Raw genomic sequence first — 23092 nt, 5'->3', positions numbered from 1 at the left:
GGACAAAATTATTTAAAACAATGACATTTTAATTAAAAGAAAGTTTGTAATCCTTGCTTCAAATTAAATTTTTTTCATTAAATTTACACAAATTTTGAAATTTAGCGATTCTCTGCTGAAGTTGTAGATCTTTGAAGTAAGGCAAATTTTAAAATAAAGAAAAACATTTTTATTTTAAAGAAATCGTCTTTAACTCAACTGACATATTGAATATTTATAATTTAAGATAAAAGTGCTTCAAATATAGGCTAAGACTTATTTTAAGTATTTGCATCTTTTTTAGCATTAAGAAAACTGTTTTTACTTTGAAGTACCAGGCACAATTTGGATTTTAAAATTGGAATTTGTTTGTACCTATATTGATATATCGCAAAAAGAGAAAAAATTCGATGAATGAGATCTGTATCCAATTTTAATTTTATTGATCCTAGATGTAATGCCAGGGAGGTCCGGAAAAAATATCTTTACTTTAAAGAAGCCTCATCTTTGGCTCGGAATCAATACCAAAATCCTTAAGGGAAAGTTAAAATCTTTGGTTCCAAGTAAACTTTTTTTTGAGTGCAGAAATGTCACCAGTATTACTGAGAGAGGATAATCCACCGCTGAAACCCTTTTGGTGTGTGGTCAGAACCCACGACCCTGTGTATGCAAGGCGGGCATGTTAACCATTCTCCACGGTGGCTCCCACCATTCTATGTTCGTTTGTCTAAATTCCGTTTGGGAGGAATGAATTATCTTTGGACGTAGGCAAGGTGCGTAAATCGAATGGCGGCTATATCAAAACCTGGAACGATGTAGCCCATCTTCTAACTTGAGCAGCATGCAGACTTAAAATGAATTGGTACCGGATTTCTGGACGATAGCTCCATTATTGAAGGCCCCAATGTGATTGCAACAGACAATCACATTGGGGCCTTCAATAATGGCCACCGTGGTGCAATGGTTAGCATGCCCGCCTTGCATACACAAGGTCGTGGGTTCGATTCCTGCTACGACCGAACACCAAAAAGTTTTTCAGCGGTGGATTATCCCACCTCAGTAATGCTGGTGACATTTCTGAAGGTTTCAAAACTTCACTAAGTGGTTTCACTGCAAGGTGGAACGCCGTTCGGACTCGGCTATAAAAAGGAGGTCCCTTGTCATTGAGCTTAACATGAAATCAGGCAGCACTCAGTGATAAGAGAGAAGTTCACCACTGTGGTATCACAATGGACTGAATAGTCTAAGTGAGCCTGATACATCGGGCTGCCACATAACCTAACCTAACCTAACAGACAGAGGGAAATCGTTATATAGTCTCAGAATTTCTTCCCAATCAAAAATATATAATTTATATAGTCCGATGTGTTACAAACGGAATCGGAAACTTATCTTTGGCACGTAGGCAAAGTGCATAAATCGACTTTTACTCACGTGCACACCCCTGAAACACACCGATTTATAAACAATGTATATGTTGTCTACCTGTCTTACCTAAATCAGGACTAATTGAATTTAATTGAAATTTGAAAATATATACCACCATGTGAAAGGAAAAAAATACTATCATGATGGCAGAAATTTATAAAATATTTAAATTTGATGTTATTGTTGTCTATTTCGCATGTATATTTGACTTTTTTTGATTGAAAAACTTTACTTCAATCAATAAAACAAATCGATACTAGGACAATTTAAAAAAATAATTTAATCCAACACTAAATGTAGGAAGAAAATGAAAATGTGATTTTTTCATAAAATTCTTCTACTATAGAAATTTGCCGTCCCTTTTCCAATTCACGTTTGCTACAAAAAAGTTTTCTGTTTTATTAAATTGACATTAATGACGCCACAGGCTCGTGGTTTTTTCCTTCATTCCTAATTGTGTTGTTGACAAAAATGTTTTAAGGTGACTTTTTATACTGGAGGTTTGAAGGTTATCCGAATGGATTGCAATTAGCAGGAATTAAAGCTATCTAATCTATTGGCTAAATGTTTTCAAGGTAGGTTAGATACAGTGGCAGCCCGTTATTTCAGGCTGAGTTGGCCTATTCAGTCTATTGTGATACCACAGCTATTGAACATCCCTTTTATCACTAAGCTGAGTTCCAACATAGTTTCCCATTAAGGTTCAGCCAATTAGAGAAGCTTTGAAAAACTTAGTCTTGTAGTACTATCAGACCGGTTAATTATCTACTGGTAATACCATAGAATTCCAACGGTTATCTCATGGAAAGAATTATTATAATTTTCCACAAAGTGTTTTTGTACCCTCCACCATAGGATGGAATTCCAACGGTTATCTCATGGAAAGAATTATTATAATTTTCTACAAAGTGTTTTTATACCCTCCACCATAGGATGGGGGGTATATTAACTTTGTTATTCCGTTTGTAACACATCGAAATATTGCTCTAAGACCCCAAAAAGTATATATATTCTGGGTCGTGGTGAAATTCTGAGTCGATCTGAGCATGTCCGTCCGTCCGTCCGTCTGTTGAAATCACGCTAACTACCGAACGAAACAAGCTATCGACTTGAAACTTGGCACAAGTAGTTGTTATTGATGTAGGTCGAACGGTATTGCAAATGGGCCATATCGGTCCACTTTTACGTATAGCCCCCATATCAACGGACCCCCAAATTTGGCTTGCGAGGCCTCTAAGAAAAGCAAATTTCATCCGATCCGGCTGAAATTTGGTACATGGTGTTAGTATATGGTCTCTAATAACCATGCAAAAATTGGTTCACATCGGTCCATAATTATATATAGCCCCCATATAAACCGATCCCCCGATCTGGCTTGCAGAGCCTCTAAGAGAAACAATTTTCATCCGATCCGGCTGAAATTTGGTACATGGTGTTAGTATATGGTCTCTAACAACCATGCAAAAATTGGTCCACTTCGGTCCATAATTATATATAGCCCCCATATAAACCGATCCCCCGATTTGGCTTCCGGAGCCTCTAAGAGAACCAAATTTCATCCGATCCGGCTGAAATTTGGTACATGGTGTTAGTATATGGTGTCTAATAACCATGCAAAAATTGGTTCACATCGGTCCATAATTATATATAGCCCCCATATAAACCGATCCCCCGATTTGGCTTGCGGAGCCTCTAAGAGAAGCAAAATTCATCCGATCCGGCTGAAATTTGTGTACATGGTGTTAGTATATGGTCTCTAACAACCATGCAAAAATTCGTCCATATCGGTCCATAATTATATATAGCTCCCATATAAACCGATCACCAGATTTGACCTCCGGAAGACCAAAATTTATCTGATTCAGTTGAAATGTGGTACGTGATGTAAATATATGGCCTCAAACACCCATGCAAAAATTGGTCGATATCGGTCCATAATTATATATAGGCCCCATATAAACCGATCCCCAGATTTGACCTCCGGAGCACCTTGGAAGAGCAAAATTCTTCCCATTCGGTTGAAATTTGGTACGTGATGTTAGTATAGGGTATCCAAAAACCATGCAGGAATTGGTTCCTATCAGTCCATACACTGAAAAAAATATTGTCGTGAGGTCAAAGATTTCATGTCTTTAAAATACGAATGCAAATTTTTCTTAGCATAGAAGACGCATTTCTCTAATATAAAGTTTTTTTCCTTGTCCAAAAGTCGATAAACTTTTCAATGAAGTCGTTTTGTCCTTATAATTAAGTGATTTCACTTAAAAATGGGTATCATAACATGAAAGAAAAAAATTTTTGAGCTAAGGTCAACTTGACTTTAATAATTCAGAAAAATTCTTTAAATTTAATGAAATTGTCTTAAAATTTGTTGTCTTTTTGCATCTTGACTACAAAGCAAAAAATCGTTCAAATATAGGACATGTTTTTCAACACTTTATTTTAAAGACGTGTTTTACTTGAAACATAGCATAATTACTACTGGAAGTCGAGTCTTAATTTGGAGAATAACGTTGCCGTTAACTCGTTTTTAAAGGACTTTGATAGCATATGAAGAAAAATAGCTGAAAAAGCGAAAAATTAAAATTTGCTTCCTAGAAGCAAGTACACAAAACCCAAATTTAAAAGAGAATTGTGTCTTAAAAGTATCCTTACTTGTATTCTCCGCTTCTTTGGCTCGGAATCAATACCAAATTTTTTAAAGTAAAGACAAAATCTTTGGAACCGGGCATGCTTTTTTTTCAGTGTAATAATATATAGCTTCCATTAAAACCGATCCCCAGATTTGACCTCCGTTGCCTTTTGGAGAAGCAAAATTCATCCGATCTGGTGGTAGTATATGATATTTAACAACCATGTGAGTTGAAATTTCTGGATGACAGTCTTTCGTAGAAGTTTCTACGCAATCCATGGTGGAGGGTACATAAGATTCGGCCTGGCCGAAACTACGGCCGTATATACTTGTTTAAGCTGCTTTGGACTCGCTCCCCAAGACCTCATAGAGTTATCTCTGTACAAAGGCTTAGCGTTACCGTTGAGAATTTCACAAAAAGTTTCATTTCCTATAAAATGTGACAAAGTAATTTTAAAATATGGCACAGTTTTTTGTAAAAAGAAATGCGAGGATTTGTAAAAAGTTGCAAGTGTCACAAAAGGTGGCACACTTTTTTCTATAGATTTGTAAACTTATTTGTTTTCCAAATAAAATATAAATTAACCTAACAAAATGACACGAAAATTATTCTTATTCACAAAAAATTAGTGAGACGACAATTCTCGTGATTCGTTCATAATTTTACCATTAAACATTTACTTATTTAAATTTAGGACACATGTCTTTGAAATTTGCGTATGTCTTTGACGCAGTTGCCAGCTTTCACTAAGGTAAAGAAATACATATTTAAATTAACGAAAAATCAGTTAATACTTACTTTGGGAATTGGCATATTTGGTATAAAGTTGTTTTTTTTTAATAATGAAAATCTTTTTTTATCTCATTACGTTGATTATTAATTTACTCTTATTTATAAGTATGTAACTGAATATCTTTGTTAATATATCGCAAAAAGAGAATGAAAATTTGAGAAATGAGATCTGTATCCCAATTTTAATTTAATAGAGCCTAAATTTAAAGCTTGATAGCTCCGTAAAAATTTCCTTATTTTAAAGAAGGACAAAAATCTTTACGAAGGCTCAAAATCTTTGGATCCAAGAAAATATTTTTTGAGGGTAAGGAACAGTGTTGCCAGTATTTTTCTAGATCTTCTCTCCACATTAGGACGCTTTCGTCCCCAAAAATTCCCAATTTAAATCAAAATTCCTCACAAAAATCCCCAATAAATTTTTGATAAGTTTTTATGAAAAAAAACAAACAAAACAAGTATATACGGCCGTAAGTTCGGCCAGGCCGAATCTTATGTACCCTACACCATGGATTGCATAGAAACTTTTACTAAAGACTGTCATCCCCAATCGAATTACTTGGGTTGTGGTAACACTTGCCGATGGCAAGGTATCTTAAAACTTCCTGAAACCGTCTATTCAATTGTAAGTTAGTCCATACGGGGTATATATTAAACAAAAATAAAAAAGCCAATTAAATACGTATATAATTCAGTTTGACAAAATTTTCTATAGAAATAAAATTTTGAGAAAATTTATATTAATAAAATTTTGACAAAATTTTCTATAGAAATAAAATTTTGAGAAAATTTTCTATAGTAATAAAATTTTGACAAAATTTTCTATAGAAATAAAATTTTGGTAGATTATTATTGGGGATCGGCTATATATAACTATAGACCGATATGGACCAATTTTGGCATGGTTGTTAGCGAACATATACTAGCGCAATTTACCAAATTTCACCACGTATCAAATTTCAACCGGATCGGATGAATTTTGCTCCTCCAAGAGCTCCGAAGGTCAAATCTGGCGATCGGTTTATAAGGGGGCTACATATAATTATGGACCGATATGGACCAGTTCCTGCATGGTTGTTAGAGACCACATAGTAACACCACGTACCAAATTTCAACCGAATCGGGTGAATTTTGCTCTTCCAAGGGGCTCCGGAGGTCAAATCTGGGGATCGGTTTATATGGGGGCTACATATAATTATGGACCGATATGGACCAATTTCTGCATGGTTGTTAGAGACCATATACTAACACCATGTACCAAATTTTAACCAAATCGGATGAATTTTGCTCATCCATGAGTCTTCGGAGGTCAAATCTGGGGATCGCTTTATATGGGGGCTATATATAATTGTGGACCGATGTGGACCAATTTTTGTATTTATATTCTGGGTCGTGGTGAAATTCTGAGACGATCTGAGCATGTCCGTCCGTCCGTCCGTCTGTTGAAATCACGCTAACTTCCGAACGAAACAAGCTCTCGACTTGAAATTTGGCACAAGTAGTTGTTATTGATGTAGGTCGGATGGTATTGCAAATGGGTACATGGTGTTAGTATATGGTCTCAAACAACCATGCAAAATTTGGTCTACATCGGTCCATAATTATATATAGCCCCGATATAAACAGATCCCCCGATTTGGCTTGCGGAGCCTCTAAGAGAAGCAAATTTCATCCGATCCGGCTGAAATTCGGTACATGGTGTAAGTATATGGTCTCTAATTACCATACAAAAATTGGTCCATATCGGTCCATAATTATATATAGCCCCCATATAAACCGATCCCCAGATTTGACCTCTGGAACCTCTTAGAGGAGCAAAATTCATCCGATCCGGTTGAAATTTGGTACATGGTGTTAGTATATGGTCTCTAACAACCATGAAAAAATTGGTCCACATCGGTCCATAATTATATATAGCCCCCATATAAACCGATCCCCAGATTCGACCTCCGGAGCCTCTAAGAGCATCAAAATTCATCCGATCCGGTTGAAATTTGGTATGTGGTTTTAGTATATGGTCTCTAACTACCATGCAAAAATTGGTCCATATCGGTTAATAATTATATATAGACCCCATATAAACCGATCCCCAGATTCGACCTCCGGAGCCTTTTGCAGGAGCAAAAATTATCCGATCGGGTTGAAATTTGGTACGTGGTGTTAGTATATGGTCTCTAACAAACACGCAAGAATTGGTCCATATCGTCCATAATTATATATAGCCCCCATAAAATCGATCCCCAGATTTGACCTCCGGTATTTGGAGCAAAATTCATCCGATTCGGTTGAAATTTGGTACGTGGTGTTATATGGTCTCTAAGAACCATGCAACGATAGGTCCATATTGGTCCATAATTATATATAGCCCCCATATAAACCGTTCCCCAGATTTGATCTCAGGAGCCTCTAGGAGAAGCAAAATTCATCCGATCCGGTTGCAATTTGCAACGGTGTTAGTATATGGCAGCTAATAATCATGCCAAAATTGGTCCATATAGGTTTATAGTTATATATAGCCGATCCCCAATCACACAAAAATTGGTCCATATCGGTTCATAATCATGGTTGCCACTCGAGCCACAAATAATCTACCAAATTTTAATTCTATGTAAAATTTTGTCCAAATTTTATTTTTATGGAAAATTTTGTCAAAATTTTGTTCCTATAGAAAATTTTTTCAAATTTTATTTCTATAGAAAATTTTGTCAAAATTTTATTTCTATAGAAAATTTTGACAAAATTTTATTTCTATAGAAAATTTTGTTAAAATTTTATTTCTATAGAAAATTTTGTTAAAATTTTATTTCTATAGAAAATTTTGTTAAAATTTTATTTCTATAGAAAATTTTGTCCAAATTTTACTTCTATAGAAAAGGTTGTCAAAATTTTATTTCTATAGAAAATTTTGTCAAACTTAATTATATACGTCGGCCTTTTTTAGTTTAATATATACCACATATGGACTACCTGGCAATTTAGAAGACGGTGTTAGGAAGTTTTAAAATACTTGCCATCGGCAAGTGATACCGCAACCGAAGTAATTCGATTGTGGATGACAGTCTTCAGTAGAAGTTTCTATGCAATCCATGGTGGAGGGTACATAAGCTTCGGCTTGGCCGAACATACTTGTTATATAGTAGATTTTCATAAAAGAAAATAAATTTATGAAAAGCGTTGTCACGATTCTCTCTAATGTTTTATATTTGTTTTCATAGAAAATGGTTTAGCGTCAAAAGAAAACTTTATTTGCCTAAATTATGGTTCCTAAGAAATGAAAACTCATCATTCAGTGTAATTTGATCTAACCTTGAAAGAGTTATTCCTTCTTTGTGACTTCAAAATAATGTTTGTACTTAATTTGAATGTGCTTGAAAAAGAACTTCTTTCAATTGTCCATAGTCATAAATTATATGAAATAAAATGAAGCTAACAAAACAAACATACATTGCGTATGTATCGACTTCAGTTATGAAAAAAGGCCTATGGACTTTGTCCTTCTTTGCTAATCCAACAGTTATGTTTGACTTATGTATTTGGTTTAGTTTGTCATTATTCTCCAATACTTTTTGGGGTGTTTATTTGTCTATTTGACTGGTCGAGGTTACTTTAATAATTTGACCCAATTTCTTTAGGACAACGTGTGTCACTGAATTTAGTGGCCCACGTTGTTCCATTCGAAAGGCTATATTTTGGTCATTCGGTCATTGTACAAAATATATGTCAATTGATTATTGTTATTATTCTAGTGGAGCTGCTGCTTACTGTCACATGGATTGTCTCCATTTTTTTTTTGTTTGGTGGTCATCAGCATTTCACCTTGAATATCCATGGCATTGGAAGTGACAGTCATTTGTTAAAAACTAATTATTACAATTGTCTTACGGATGTATATATGACGTGTCAATGCCTGATAATGACCAATATTTCATTGATGTACAAATATCCACAATTTGAGTTTGGCAAAGTTCGACTTTTCTAAGTAAATAATTTCGTGTTTCATTGAGAATTTCTAAAAATATTGGTAAAATTGAAGGTTGCTTCACACATTAAACTTCATTGTTTGCAATCATGCGTACATTAAAAATATTTATAATTTGTAAACTTTGCTGTGTCTTTTTAGAGGATTTTGGGGGCATTAGACATTATAGACATCATGCACGTGGATAAATCAACTAGATGAATTTGGAGCACAAGTTTTCTTAGCCTTGTAAAACAATCTTCAGCTCGCCTAAATAAGACTTTCACAATAGTCTACTACTACAAAAGCATAATGTTATTTTTTCACAGGGAAAATGGAACAATTTTGTTGCAAAAATATTGTTTTCTAAGCAAACATATAAGCGCTTGCCAGAATCAGAGAAAATAATATAGTTGCAATAGACATGTTCCTCGTGAAAAAGTAACATTGAGCCATTGAAACATATTTAAGGTGATATTCCTTCTCTGGGTGCAGCCGACGCACAGTGCTTCGAAAGCGGTAAAAAATATATACTCCGATTTTTATCTAATTTCAATTTTGATAGCCTATGAAATAGACTTTCGAATACTAAAATTGTTGCTACAATTGTAGAAGTGGTTTTAAACAAGAAACCAGCAAAAAAAAAATGGAAGTTCTTCTTAAGGCACAACTTTAAAAGCACTTCCAAAAATGTTCTCCCAAAGATGTTCTTTATTTTAACTGCACAGGAAGTTCATTTGAGTCAATTTTTTATAAATTGATTTTTTCATATTTTTAATGGGAAATTTAAAATTTTATTGTTTCAAATGGGTTAAAACAGATAAAAAATTAATAAAATAGTGCAAACTATTTAAATTTTGCCGAAAAAATGCTAAATCCTTTCTAGAAAAATTTCGAATTTTTGAAAATATTTGATGTCAAACGTTCCAGAGAAGCGTTATAATACATTAAAAATCATAAAAAAAAAATTAAAAATGTTTTATTCGTCAAAATATCACAAAATTTCTTTATTCACATCCAAATCATTGGATTCGCATCACACCGTAAGAAGTGATGCAAATTCAGTGCAACGGCTGTTGAAATGGTGGACATCCGTCCTATGACAAGCTCATGTTAAAATCATCGCTTCTGCGCCAATTTTGCACCACTTCCGGATCCAAAAAGAACATTTTCACTACTTTTTTGGCGACGCTTTTTTTGCTGGGTATATACGGCCAGGCCGAAGCTTATGTACCCTCCACCATGGATTGCGTAGAAGCTTCTACTGGAGACTGTCATCCACAATCGAATTACTTGGGTTGCGGTAACACTTGCCGATGGCAAGGTATCTTAAAACTTCTTAACACCGTAATAAATACCACATAGTCAATACGTGGTATATATTAACCTAAAAAAGACCGATTAAATACGTATATAATTAAGTTTAAAGTTTCTATAGAAATAAAATTTTGCCAGAATAAAATTTTGACAACATTTTCTATAGAAGTACAATTTGGAAAAAATTTTCTATAGAGTATAAAATTTTAACAAAATTTTCTATAGAAAAAAATTTTGACAATATTTTCTATAAAAATAAAATTTTGACAAAATTTTCTATAAAAATAAAATTTTGGTAGATTATTTTTGGCTCGAGTGGCAACCATGATTATGAACCGGTATGGACCAATTGATTGGGGATCGGCTATATATAACTAGAGATCAAATCTGGGGATCGGCTTATATGGGGGCTATATATAATTGTGGACCGATATGGACCAATTTTGGCATGGTTGTTAGAGACAACATACTAACACCACGTACCAAATTTCAATCGGATCGGATGAGTTTTGCTCCTCTAAGAGGCTCCGGAGGTCAAATCTGGGGATCGGTTTATATGGGGGCTATATATAATTATGGACCGATATGGACTAATTTTTGCTTGGTTGTATATAATTGTGGACCGATATGGACCAATTTTGGTATGGCTGTTATAGACAACATAGTAACACCCTGTACCAAATTTCAGCCGGATCGAATGAAATATGCTACTCGTATAGGCTCCGCAAGCTAAATCTGGGGGTCCGTTTATATGGGGGCTATACTTAAAAGTGGACCGATATGGCCCATTTGCAATACCACTGACCTACATCAATTACAACTATTTGTGCCAAGTTTGAAGTCGATACCTTGTTTCGTTTGGAAGTTAGCGTGATTTCAACAGACGGACGGACGGACGGACATGCTTATTAGATCGACTCAGAATTTCACCACGACCCAGAATATATATAAAGGGTGATTCTTTTGAGGTTAGGATTTTCATGCATTAGTATTTGACAGATCACGTGGGATTTCAGACATGGTGTCAAAGAGAAAGATGCTCAGTATGCTTTGACATTTCATCATGAATAGCCGAACGATCTGCCACAACGTCGAATTTTCAGTGAATGGGCCCCAGAAAAGTTGGCAGAAAATCCGCTTTTTTATCGACAAATTTTGTTCAGCGATGAGGCTCATTTCTGGTTGAATGGCTACGTAAATAAGCAAAATTGCCGCATTTGGAGTGAAGAGCAACCAGAAGCCGTTCAAGAACTGCCCATGCATCCCGAAAAATGCACTGTTTGGTGTGGTTTGTACGCTGGTGGAATCATTGGACCGTATTTTTTCAAAGATGCTGTTGGACGCAACGTTACGGTGAATGGCGATCGCTATCGTTCGATGCTAACAAACTTTTTGTTGCCAAAAATGGAAGAACTGAACTTGGTTGACATGTGGTTTCAACAAGATGGAGCTACATGCCACACAGCTCGCGATTCTATGGCCATTTTGAGGGAAAACTTCGGAGAACAATTCATCTCAAGAAATGGACCGGTAAGTTGGCCACCAAGATCATGCGATTTGACGCCTTTAGACTATTTTTTGTGGGGCTACGTCAAGTCTAAAGTCTACAGAAATAAGCCAGCAACTATTCCAGCTTTGGAAGACAACATTTCCGAAGAAATTCGGGCTATTCCGGCCGAAATGCTCGAAAAAGTTGCCCAAAATTGGACTTTCCGAATGGACCACCTAAGACGCAGCCGCGGTCAACATTTAAATGAAATTATCTTCAAAAAGTAAATGTCATGGACCAATCTAACGTTTCAAATAAAGAACCGATGAGATTTTGCAAATTTTATGCGTTTTTAAAAAAAAAAAAAGTTATCAAGCTCTTAACAAATCACCCTTTACTTTATGGGGTCTTAGAGCAATATTTCGATGTGTTACAAACGGAATGACAAAGTTAATATACCCCCCCATCCTATGGTTGAGGGTATAAAAATATTTGAATTTTAAGCTTTTTTTTTGTTGGAGAATGGAGTTAAACCATGTGGATGGTGTAAAAGAATGAATGGATTGAAGCCAAGTTAAATATTTTGTGTTGGTATTGGTGGTGGTTATTGAACTAAAATCGAAACCCAAAAAAATAAATTTGTGCAAATTAAAATTTTGACAATTTTTCAAAGTTTTGGGATTTTTCTACCCAAAAAGGACAATTTACAAAGGGCGCCAAAAAAAGTTATATCTCTCAATTTTGTTCTCACATTACTTTTTGGGTTGATAATAGAGTATATTATTGAGTCACAAAATAAAATTCTACTATTATTGATTGGAAATATTTTTGCTTTTGGAGTTATTTTTTTTTTGGTAAAAGCCCCTCGAAGGGATTTTGAATTAACGAGTTTTTGTCATGTATTGCCTTTTATGTTAATTTTATTAAGTTTGAGTTCCCAATTTTAGTTTACGCTTATTGTTAAATATCATCCACACAAAAAACAATAAAATAACAATAACTATGTAAACTTTAGAAATTTATTAAACATTTTTGTTTTGTTTTTAATTTTAACACATTTGACTTTTTGGCCATCATAGATATATACGCTATAGGAGGTAAACTCGAATTCGTTGTGCATTTGTATGTAACGCCAAGAAGGAGTAATCATAGACCAACCTTTTAGTATACGGATCGGCTTAGAATTAAATTCTGAGTCGATTTAGCGATGTCCGTCTGTCGGTCTGTCTGTCTGTTGGTGTATTTTTGTGTGCAAAGTACAGCTCGCAGTTTTAGTCCGATTGTCCTAAAATTTGGTATAGGGTCCTGTTTCGGCTCAAAGACGATCCCTATTGATTTTGGAAAAAATCGGTTCAGATTTAGATACAGCTGCCATATATATTTTTCACCGATCTGGTCATAATTGGCGTGTATATCAACCGATCTTCCTCAAATTCCGTACATACTAATATTTTATGAGTATCGAAAAACTTGCAAAATATCAGCCAAATCGGTTCAGATTTAGATATAGCTCCCATATATAGCTTTCGCCCGATTTACACTCATTTTCCCACAGAGGCCAATTTTTTGCTCCGATTTAGTTGAAATTTTGCATAGGGAGTAGAATTACCATTGTAACTATGCGTGCCAAATTTGGTTGAAATCGATTCAGTTTTAGATATAGCTCCCATATATATCTTTCGCCCGATTTACACTCATATGACAACAGAGGCCAATTTTTAACTGCGATTTAGTTGAAATTTTGCACAGGGAGTAGAATTAGCATTGTTTCTATGCGTGCCAAATTTGGTTGAAATCGGCTCAGATTTAGATATAGCTCCCATATATAGCTTTCGCCCGATTTACACTCATATGACAACAGAGGCCAATTTTTAACTCCGATTTAGTTGAAATTTTGCACAGGGAGTAGAATTAGCATTGTAGCTATGCGCGCCAAATTTGGTTGACATCGGTTCAGATTTAGATATAGCTCCCATATATATGTTTTATTGATTTCGACAAAAATGGTCAAAATACCAAAATTTTCCTTGTAAAATCGCCACTGCTTAGTCAAAAAGTTGTAAAAATGAATCTAATTTTCCTAAACTTCTAATGCATATATATCGAGCGATAAATCATAAATAAACTTTTGCGAAGTTTCCTCAAAATTGCTTCAGATTTAAACGTTTCCCATATTTTTTACTAACATTGTGTTCCACCCTAGTGCATTAGCCGACTTAAATTTTGAGACTATAGATTTTGTAAAAGTCTATCAAAATTTGGGACAAACCTTTATATATAGACCCCAACACATTTGACGGATGTGATATGGTATCGAAAATTTATATCTACAAAGTGGTGCAGGGTATAATATAGTCGGCCTGCCTGACTTTAGACTTTCCTTACTTGTTTTTTTACTAATATTGTGATCCACCCTAGTGCATTTGCCGACTTAAATTTTGAGTCTATAGATTTTGTAGAAATTTATCAAATTCTGTCCAAATCGAGTGATATTTAAATGTATGTATTTGGGACAAACCTTTATATATAGCACCCAACACATTTAACGGATGTGATATGGTATCGAAAATTTAGATCTACAAAGTGGTGCAGGGTATAATATAGTCGGCCCCGCCGAACTAAATGTGGGTATAAAGTTCAATGACCGTACACATAAGTTCAATATGAACTAAAGCAAACGAAGATTTTCGTACGATTCCCAAAAATAGTAAGAATGAACTACTGTGTGGTTAAAATAGCCATGATTTGGCGCCAATGATTTTCTTCTTTACTTTTAGTTAATTTTTTCTTCTATGAGAGGATGTAATTTCGTGAACTGCAGTTAAAAAGTACAAGAGGGTATTAAAATTTCCTGGTTTTAACAACGCTTTGTGGAAATCTCAAAATGTGGAGCAAAATTTAGTTACATTTTCGTGCGAGATAGTTCATTCTTCCTATAAAACAGTTCACTTTTTTTTCGGTGTATGGGGATCATATCAAAACTTTGACCTATGTAGCCCATCTTCCCAAATCGGGAGGTCGGTTTATATGGGGACTATATCAAAACTTGGACCTATGTAGCCCATCTTCGAACTTCGAACTTTGATTAGTTGAACTTACGACTTCGTAAGTCAAAAATCACAAATTGATTAGTCGATCTGAAGATTCGACAAATACGGCTTTGATTTTTCGAAAACATATGCTTACTTACAATAATCATTACTTTAATCATAAACGTCACGAACATTTTCACTATTCACTTCCAATGAACCTCACAGTGCCAATGCTTTGAACTACATTCGAATGTTAGTCTATCTATCTCCATATCACACTATCTCTCATTGCACATGTAACATGCTAGGAACAATGCATGAGTGCCACGTTAATAGATTAAAGGACCACCGGACACAATATTGTCCATTTACATAGATCCCCATAGTGCATGAACCGAAAGACTATGTGGCCGAAAATGATACATTTTCCTCCCTTAAAATGTAATTTAAGGCCATAAACTCAAGAAGTATAATAGCGAGGATAATTCTAATAATGACAGAACACTAAAACCACTGTCAACATGCAGTTGAGTGAAATTACTGAACAGATAGAGAGTGAGAGAGAGAAAGACATTATATTTTACAATCTTCGTGTGTTTTAGCTGGACACGAACTACTTGGTACTGTCTTTTAATGTGGTTTCCGTTAATTTCGAATATTAACCAATGGCCATCAGGATATCCCCACCCACTTTAGCTAACTAAAGTTTATCAAACATGACTACCCATTTTGAAACTTTTATTCGACATTATACACTGAGAAAAGTTTATGAAACCATACAATGAATTAGGTTCCATCTTTTAATCAATTGAACCATTGAATTTACTATAGTAGATTGTTCATTGTTGTGCTCCTGTATCAGATAATAAAAATCTAGAAAAGAAAAAAATATATGAATATCGAAATATTGGATTGGATTGTCTTAAAATTTAACACAGGGCTGAATAGTCTCAGTGATCCAGAGAAAAGGCGGACAGGCACTTAAAAACCTAAAAAACTCAGGAAGAAACATTTACATGATTTCTTAGAATAATAGCATACATTCTGATTTTTCATACTGATTTTCAGATCTTTGTGTTTTATAGTAGTTTTTTTTTCACACTTATTATAAAATATAACCGAGATCCGATATGTATTTACCCAGGAAAAAAGAGCTTTCCAACAAGTATTTTGGATCTCTAACTTTATCCAAATCCGAAAGTAGTGCAAACTTGGATCATCTCCAATGAATTTGTCATAGGACAGAAGTACTTCGTTTGCGGAGCCTTTGGATTGCTTTTGAAGTTGTGCCTTGGAAGTTTATTAAAAAAGGAAAAAAAATATTCGCCACACACAAAAAAATATTCTTTGTCTTCACTCACGAAATTAATTGATCCAATTAATTTTTAATCGAAATGTCTTCAGTCACAGAAATGATAGTATCAATTAAGAAATTAATTGAAAGTCAATTAAAAGATTGATTGATCGAATTAAAAAATTAATTGATCCAATTAAAAACTTAATTGATACTATTAATTTTTGTAATTGATTTTTGTATCAATTAAAACAAGTATATACGGCCGTAAGTTCGGCCAGGCCGAAGCTTATGTACCCTCCACCATGGATTGCGTAGAAACTTCTACTGAAGACTGTCATCCACAATCGAATTACTTGGATTGCGGTAACACTTGCCGGTGGCAAGGTATTTTAAAACTTCCTAACACCGTCTTCTAAATTGCAAGGCAGTCCATATGTGGTATATATTAAACTAAAAAAGGCCGATTAAATACGTATATAATTAAGTTTGACAAAATTTTCAATAGAAATAAAATTTTGACAAAATTTTCAATAGAAATAAAATTTTGACAAAATTTTCAATAGAAATAAAATTTCGACAAAATTTTCAATAGAAATCAAATTTTGACAAAATTTTCTATAGAAATAAAATTTTGACAAAATTTTCAATAGAAATAAAATGTTGACAAAATTTTCTATAGAAATAAAATTTTGACAAAAATTTTCTATAGAAATAAAATTTTGACAAAATTTTTTATAGAAATAAAATTTTGACAAAATTTTCTATAGGAATAAAATTTTGACAAAATTTTCTATAGGAATAAAATTTTGACAAAATTTTATATAGAAATAAAATTATGACAAAATTTTGGTAGATTATTTTTGGCTCGAATGGCAACCATGATTATGATATGGACCAATTTTTGTGTGATTGGGGATCCGATATATGTAACTATAGACCGATATGGGCCAATTTTGGCATAATTATTAGCGGCCATATACTAACACCACGTTCCAAATTTCAACAGGATCGGATGAATTTTGCTCCTCCAAGGGGCTCCGGAGTAGAGGTGTGCACGTGAGTAATAGTTTACTCACGCACACTCACGACTGAAAAATCATACTCACGCACGATATTTTTTGGTAGGACTCACGCACACTCACGAAAAGAACATTTGTACTCACGCACGAAAACATCGTGACTCACGAAAAATATCGTGACTCACGAATAATTTTATGATTAATTTACCTTACCGAAGTGTCTGAAAACATGAGCATTATTAAAATCGAGAGTGTTATTAAACTCTTAACATCCCAGGCGTCACTAAAAATGAAATTGAATTTAACTTTTAAGCGTTTTATGTTGGTGAGCAGGAATATTTTCGTGAGTGTAATTCGCTACACATTCACACTCACGAAGATATTATTTTCGTGACTCACGCTCACGCACGACATTTTGGTTTGCTAATCAAGCTCACGCACACTCACGCTGTTGTCATGAGCGTGACTAACGACTCACGCACGAATCACGAAAATTTTCGTGAATCACGACAATTTCGTGTCACGTGCACACCTCTACTCCGGAGGTCAAATCTGGGGATCGGTTTATATGAGGTCTATATATAATTATAGACCGATGTGGACCAATTTTTGCATGGTTGTTAGAGACCACCTACTAACACCACGTTCTAAATTTTAACCGCATCGGATGAATTTTGCTCCTCTAAGAGGCTCCGGAGGACAAATCTGGGGATCGATTTATATGGGGGCTATATATAATTATGGACCAATTTTTGCATGGTAGTTAGATACCATATACTAACACCACGTACCAAATTTCAACCGGATCGGATGAATTTTGCTCCTCTAAGAGGCTCCGGAGGACAAATCTGCGGATCGGTTTATATGGGGGCTATATATAATTATGGACCGATATGGACCAATTTTTGCATGGTAGTTAGATACCATATACTAACACCACGTACCAAATTTCAACCGGATCGGATGAATTTTGCTCCTCTAAGAGGCTCCGGAGGTCAAATCTGGGGATCGGTTTATATGGGGGCTATATATAATTATGGACCGATATGGACCAATTTTTGTATGGTTGTTAGAAACCATATACTAACACCATGTACCAAATTTCTGCCGCATCGGATGAAATTTGCTTCTCTTAGAGGCTCCGGGGGGTCAAATCTGGAGTCGGTTTATATGGGGACTATATATAATTATGGACCGATTTGGACCAATTTTTGCATGGTTATGAAAGACCATATACTAACACCATCTACCAAATTTCAATTGGATCGGATGAGTTTTCCTCCTCCAAGAGGCTCCGCAAGCCAAATCTGATATGGGGCTATACGTGATATGGGGCTATACGTAAAAGTGGACCGATATGACCTATTTTCAATACTATCCGACCTACATCAATAACAACTACTTGTGCCAAGTCTCAAGTCGATAGCGTGTTTCGTTCGGAAGTTAGCGTAATTTCAACAGACGGACGGACGGATTAGCTACTGATGAGATCGAACCATTTACCGGGTTAATTTAATACTCGAACCAAACGCGTATACGACAAGTATTGACATAGCATTAAATGCAAATAAAAGAAATTAAGTGCACGAAATAAATTTCCATAAAAGGGAAAATTCATTTTTTTGTTGTTGCCTAAAATTTAACATAGTTTCATTAAGAAAATTAAAGTTTTCATTTAAAAAATAAAAACGAAAAACAACTAAAAAAATTATAAACATGTATTGAACTAACATGGTAAATGCAACATTTGGTATAACGCAAGCCAATTTCCTGTCTTCCTTTAAGTTTGTTGTTTTTTCTCGGAACCAAGAAATAGTCGAAACAGTAAGTTGTTTTTGCGGAATGGCCGAAAATGAGCACCATATACTGGATTACCAGAATGTCAAATGCACTGACGACCTATTATTTTAGGCTTTTGTCCATTGTGGTACCACAGTTGGTAAATTTTTCTCTTATCGATGAGTTCTGCCGGATCTATGCTTAGCTCAAAGACAAACGACCTTTTATATAGCCGATTCCGAACAATGTTTTACGGTGAAACCATACAGACAAGCTTTGAAACACTCAGAAGCACTACTGAAAGTGGTAATACAACGCTGAAAACCCTTTAGGTGATGTTTGGATGCATGGCGGGCATTCCGGTTTGATGGAGTTTTAATTTAAATTGAGGATTTTTGGGGACGAAACGCCCAAATTTGGGGGCTGGCGCCAAAAAAATAAGGCAACTCTGATGTTAGCTGAAATTACAATACTGACAACAAGATAACGAATACAAATAGCCCAATTTTTTATGTTGATATTCGACGAATTTTTTCCTTGCTTGTTAACTCCTCCAATACTTTTTTTCAGTGCACACGAATGCACTTTACCTATCTATATAGATGTAAAGGTATGTACATTCGTATTGGTGTTATTATTCTCATTTTGTTTTCGAACAAAACGGAAATGAACGAAAAAAAAACTTGAATGCAAATGACACACCGTTATAGACTTTCAACGCCTACGGAACACAGTCGGTCAATAAAATCGGAAAAAGTTGATTGAAAAACTAAAAAAAAAACACAAAAATAACGATAGACAAACCGCTGACCAACCACACAAGACAAGCAACATGGTTGAACGGAAATGGAAGGAAGGATAGCCATCATAAAAACGTGTGATTTTTTAATGGATATTTACAAGTAAAGTGAACCATACACCACAACTAAGAGACATTCAAAGACCAACCCAAGTTTGTGTCACTTGAGTGTGAGACCATCATTTACTAATGGTGTCTAAGTGCGAACAATTGCATGAATGAATGGACGTATGCGTGTTTGTGATTGTATTGCATGTCCTATATCCTTATAGTGAACTACATGTAATTTCACTCCAAGAGGAGAAGAAATTTTGTAGACAGATTTATTTAATTCGTGATTCATAGAATTAAAAGGGTGTTTTTGATCCAGGAGAATCCTAAAAAAGGTGCCTTAATAGCAGTGTCATGTTTTTTTGATGTTTAAATCTTTATATTGAAGTTAATTGGATTACGGGCAATTCTCGCTAAAATCTCGGAAATTTTGAGTTGAGTAAAAAACGAGATTAAAAAAATGGGTTGGATCCAAGTTGTGATCTAGAGGTAGTGCAAATTTGGTTCATCTCCAATGAAGTTTACATGGGCTTTTCTAAGGGTGAATGTACTCCGATATTGTATACTTTGCAAAACTTTAGAAGTTATGCTTGCAAGTTCATTTGAATGGAGAAATTTAAAAAAATCTATGGGAATAAAATTTTCTATGGGAATAAAACTTTGACAAAATTTTCTATAGAAATAAAATTTTGACAAAATTTTCTATAGAAACAAATGTTTACAAATTTTTTTTTTGTTTAATAAAATTTTTACAAAATTTTCTATGGGAACAAAATTTTCTAAGGGAATAAAATTTTGACAACATTTTCTATAGAAATAAAAATTTGATAAAATTTTTTATAGAAATAAAATTTTGACAAAATTTTCTTCAGAAATAGAATGTTGGCAAAATTTTCTATGGGAATAAAATTTTGACAAAATTTTCTATAGCTATAAAATTTTGACAAAATTTTCTATGGAAATTAAATTGTGACAAAATTTTCTATAGAAATAAAATGTTGACAAAATTTTCTATAAAAATAAAATTTTTACAAAATTTTCTATAAAACTAAATTTTTTTCAAAATTTTCTATAGAACTAAAATTTTGACAAAATTTTCTATAGAAATTAAATTTTGGCAAAATTTTCTATAGAAATTAAATGTTGACAAAATTTTCTATAAAAATAAAATTTTGACAAAATTTTCTATAGAAATAAAATTTTGACAAAATTTTCTACAGAAATAGAATGTTGGCAAAATTTTCTATGGGAATAAAATTTTGACAAAATTTTCTATAGAAATAAAATTTTGACAAAATTTTCTATAGAAAAAATGGTGACAATTTTTTTTATTAAAACTTTTACAAAATTTTCTATAGAAATAAAATTTTGACAAAATTTTCTATAAAAATAAAATTTTGACAAAATTTTCTATAGAACTAAAATTTTGACAAAATTTTCTATGGGAATAAAATTTTGACAAAATTTTCTACAGAAATAAAATTTTGACAAAATTTTCTATAGAAATAAAATTTTGACAAAATTTTCTATAAAAATAAAATTTTGACAAAATTTTCTATAGAACTAAATTTTTTACAAAATTGTCTATAGAAATAAAATCTTGACAAAATTTTCTATTAAAATAAAATTTTGACAAAATCTTCTATAGAAATAAAATTTTGACCAAATTTTCTAAGGGATTAAAATTTTCTATAGAAATGACATTTAGACAAAATTTTCTATAGAAATAAAATTTTGACAAAATGTTCTACAGAAATAGAATGTTGGCAAAATTTTCTATGGAAATAACATTTTGACAAAATTTTTTATAGAACTAAATTTTTTACAAAATTTTCTATGGAACTAAAATTTTGACAAAATTTTCTATAGAAATAAAATTTTGACAAAATTTTCTATAGAAATTAAATGTTGATAAAATTTTCTATAAAAATAAAATTTTGACAAAATTTTCTATAGAAATAAAATTTTGACAAAATTTTCTACAGAAATAGAATGTTGGCAAAATTTTCTATGGGAATAAAATTTTGACAAAATTTTCTATAGAAATAAAATTTTGACAAAATTTTCTATAGAAAAAAATGGTGACAATTTTTTGTATTAAAACTTTTACAAAATTTTCTATGGGAACAAAATTTTCTAAGGGAATAAAATTTTGACCAAAATTTTCTATTGGAATAAAATTTTAATAAAATTTTCTATAGATATAACATTTTGAAAAAATTTTCTATAGAAATAAAATGTTGACAAAATTTTCTATAAAAATAAAATTTTTCCAAAATTTTCTATGGGAATAAAATGTTGACAAAATTTTCTATAGAAGTAAAATTTTGACAAAATTTTCTATAGATATAAAATTTTGACAAAATTGTCTATAGATATAAAATGTTGACAATATTTTCTATAGAAATAAAGTATTGACAAAATTTTATACAGAAATAAAATGTTGGCAAAATTTTCTATGGGAATAAAATTTTCTATAGATATACAATTTTGACAAAATTTTCTATAGAAATAAAATTTTGACAAAATTTTCTATAGAAATAACATTTTGACAAAATTTCTATAGAAATAAAATTTTGGCAAAATTTTCCATGGAAATAAAATTTTTCTTTTTTCATTTTCTATGGCAATACAATTTTGACAAAATTTTCTATGGGAAAAAAATGTTGACAAAATTTTCTTTAGAAATAAAATGTTGACAAAATTTTCTATAGAAATAAAATTTTGACAAAATTTTCTATAGAAATAAAATTTTGACAAAATTTTCTATAGAAATAAAATTTTGACAAAATTTTCTATAGAAATAAAATTTTGACAAAATTTTCTATAGAAATAAAATTTTTACAAATTTTTCTATGGAAATAAAATTTTGACAAAATTTTCTATAGAAATAGAATTTTTCCAAAATTGTCTATAAAAATAAAATTGTGATAAAATTTTCTAGGGTAATACAATTTTCTATAGATATAAAATTTTGACAAATTTTCCTATAGAAATAAAATGTTGACAAAATTTTCTATAGAAATAAAATTTTTCTGTGGGAATAAGATTTTAACAAAATACAATTTTGACAAAATTTTCTGTGGGGAAAAAAATGTTGGCAAAATTTTCTATAGAAATAAAATTTTGACAACATTTTCTTCAGAAATAGAATGTTGGCAAAATTTTCTATAGAAATAAAATTTTGACAAAATTTTTCTACGGGAATAAGATTTTGAAAAAATTTTCGGTGGGAATAAAATTTTGACAAATTTTTCTATGGAAAAAAATTTTTGGCAAAATTTTCTATGGAAATAAAATTTTGGCAAAATCTTCTATAGAAATAAAATTTTGACCAAATTTTCTATAGAAATAAAATTTTGAATAAATTTTCTATAAAAATAAAATGTTGACAAAATTTTCTACAGAAATAGAATGTTCGCAAAATTTTCTATGGGAATAAAATTTTGACAAAATTTTCTATAGAAATAAAATTTTTACAAAATTTTCTATAGCAAAAAATGTTGAAAATTTTTTTTTTAC

General features: G+C 32.6%; 1 protein-coding gene across 10 annotated transcripts in view; it reads left to right on the top strand.

Annotated features, from left to right (window-relative positions):
• LOC142238071 (uncharacterized) overlaps positions 1-23092 on the top strand; it is a 126664-nt gene that overhangs the window by 5307 nt on the left and 98265 nt on the right. Inside the window, exon 1 of one of the 10 annotated variants that reach the window (XR_012722634.1) lies at positions 19438-19622. The exons of the other annotated variants lie outside the window; for them this stretch is intronic. The gene's annotated coding sequence lies outside the window, so the exon portion shown is untranslated. Of the gene's footprint in view, positions 1-19437; positions 19623-23092 lie in introns of those variants that run through there. 10 annotated transcript variants of the gene reach the window in all.

The sequence above is a fragment of the Haematobia irritans genome, chromosome 5 (assembly GCF_050003625.1).
Source record: "Haematobia irritans isolate KBUSLIRL chromosome 5, ASM5000362v1, whole genome shotgun sequence".
Classification (NCBI taxonomy): domain Eukaryota; kingdom Metazoa; phylum Arthropoda; class Insecta; order Diptera; family Muscidae; genus Haematobia; species Haematobia irritans.
The sequence above is the reverse complement of the archived record's forward strand: the minus strand, read 5'-3'. Positions and strand labels throughout refer to the sequence as shown.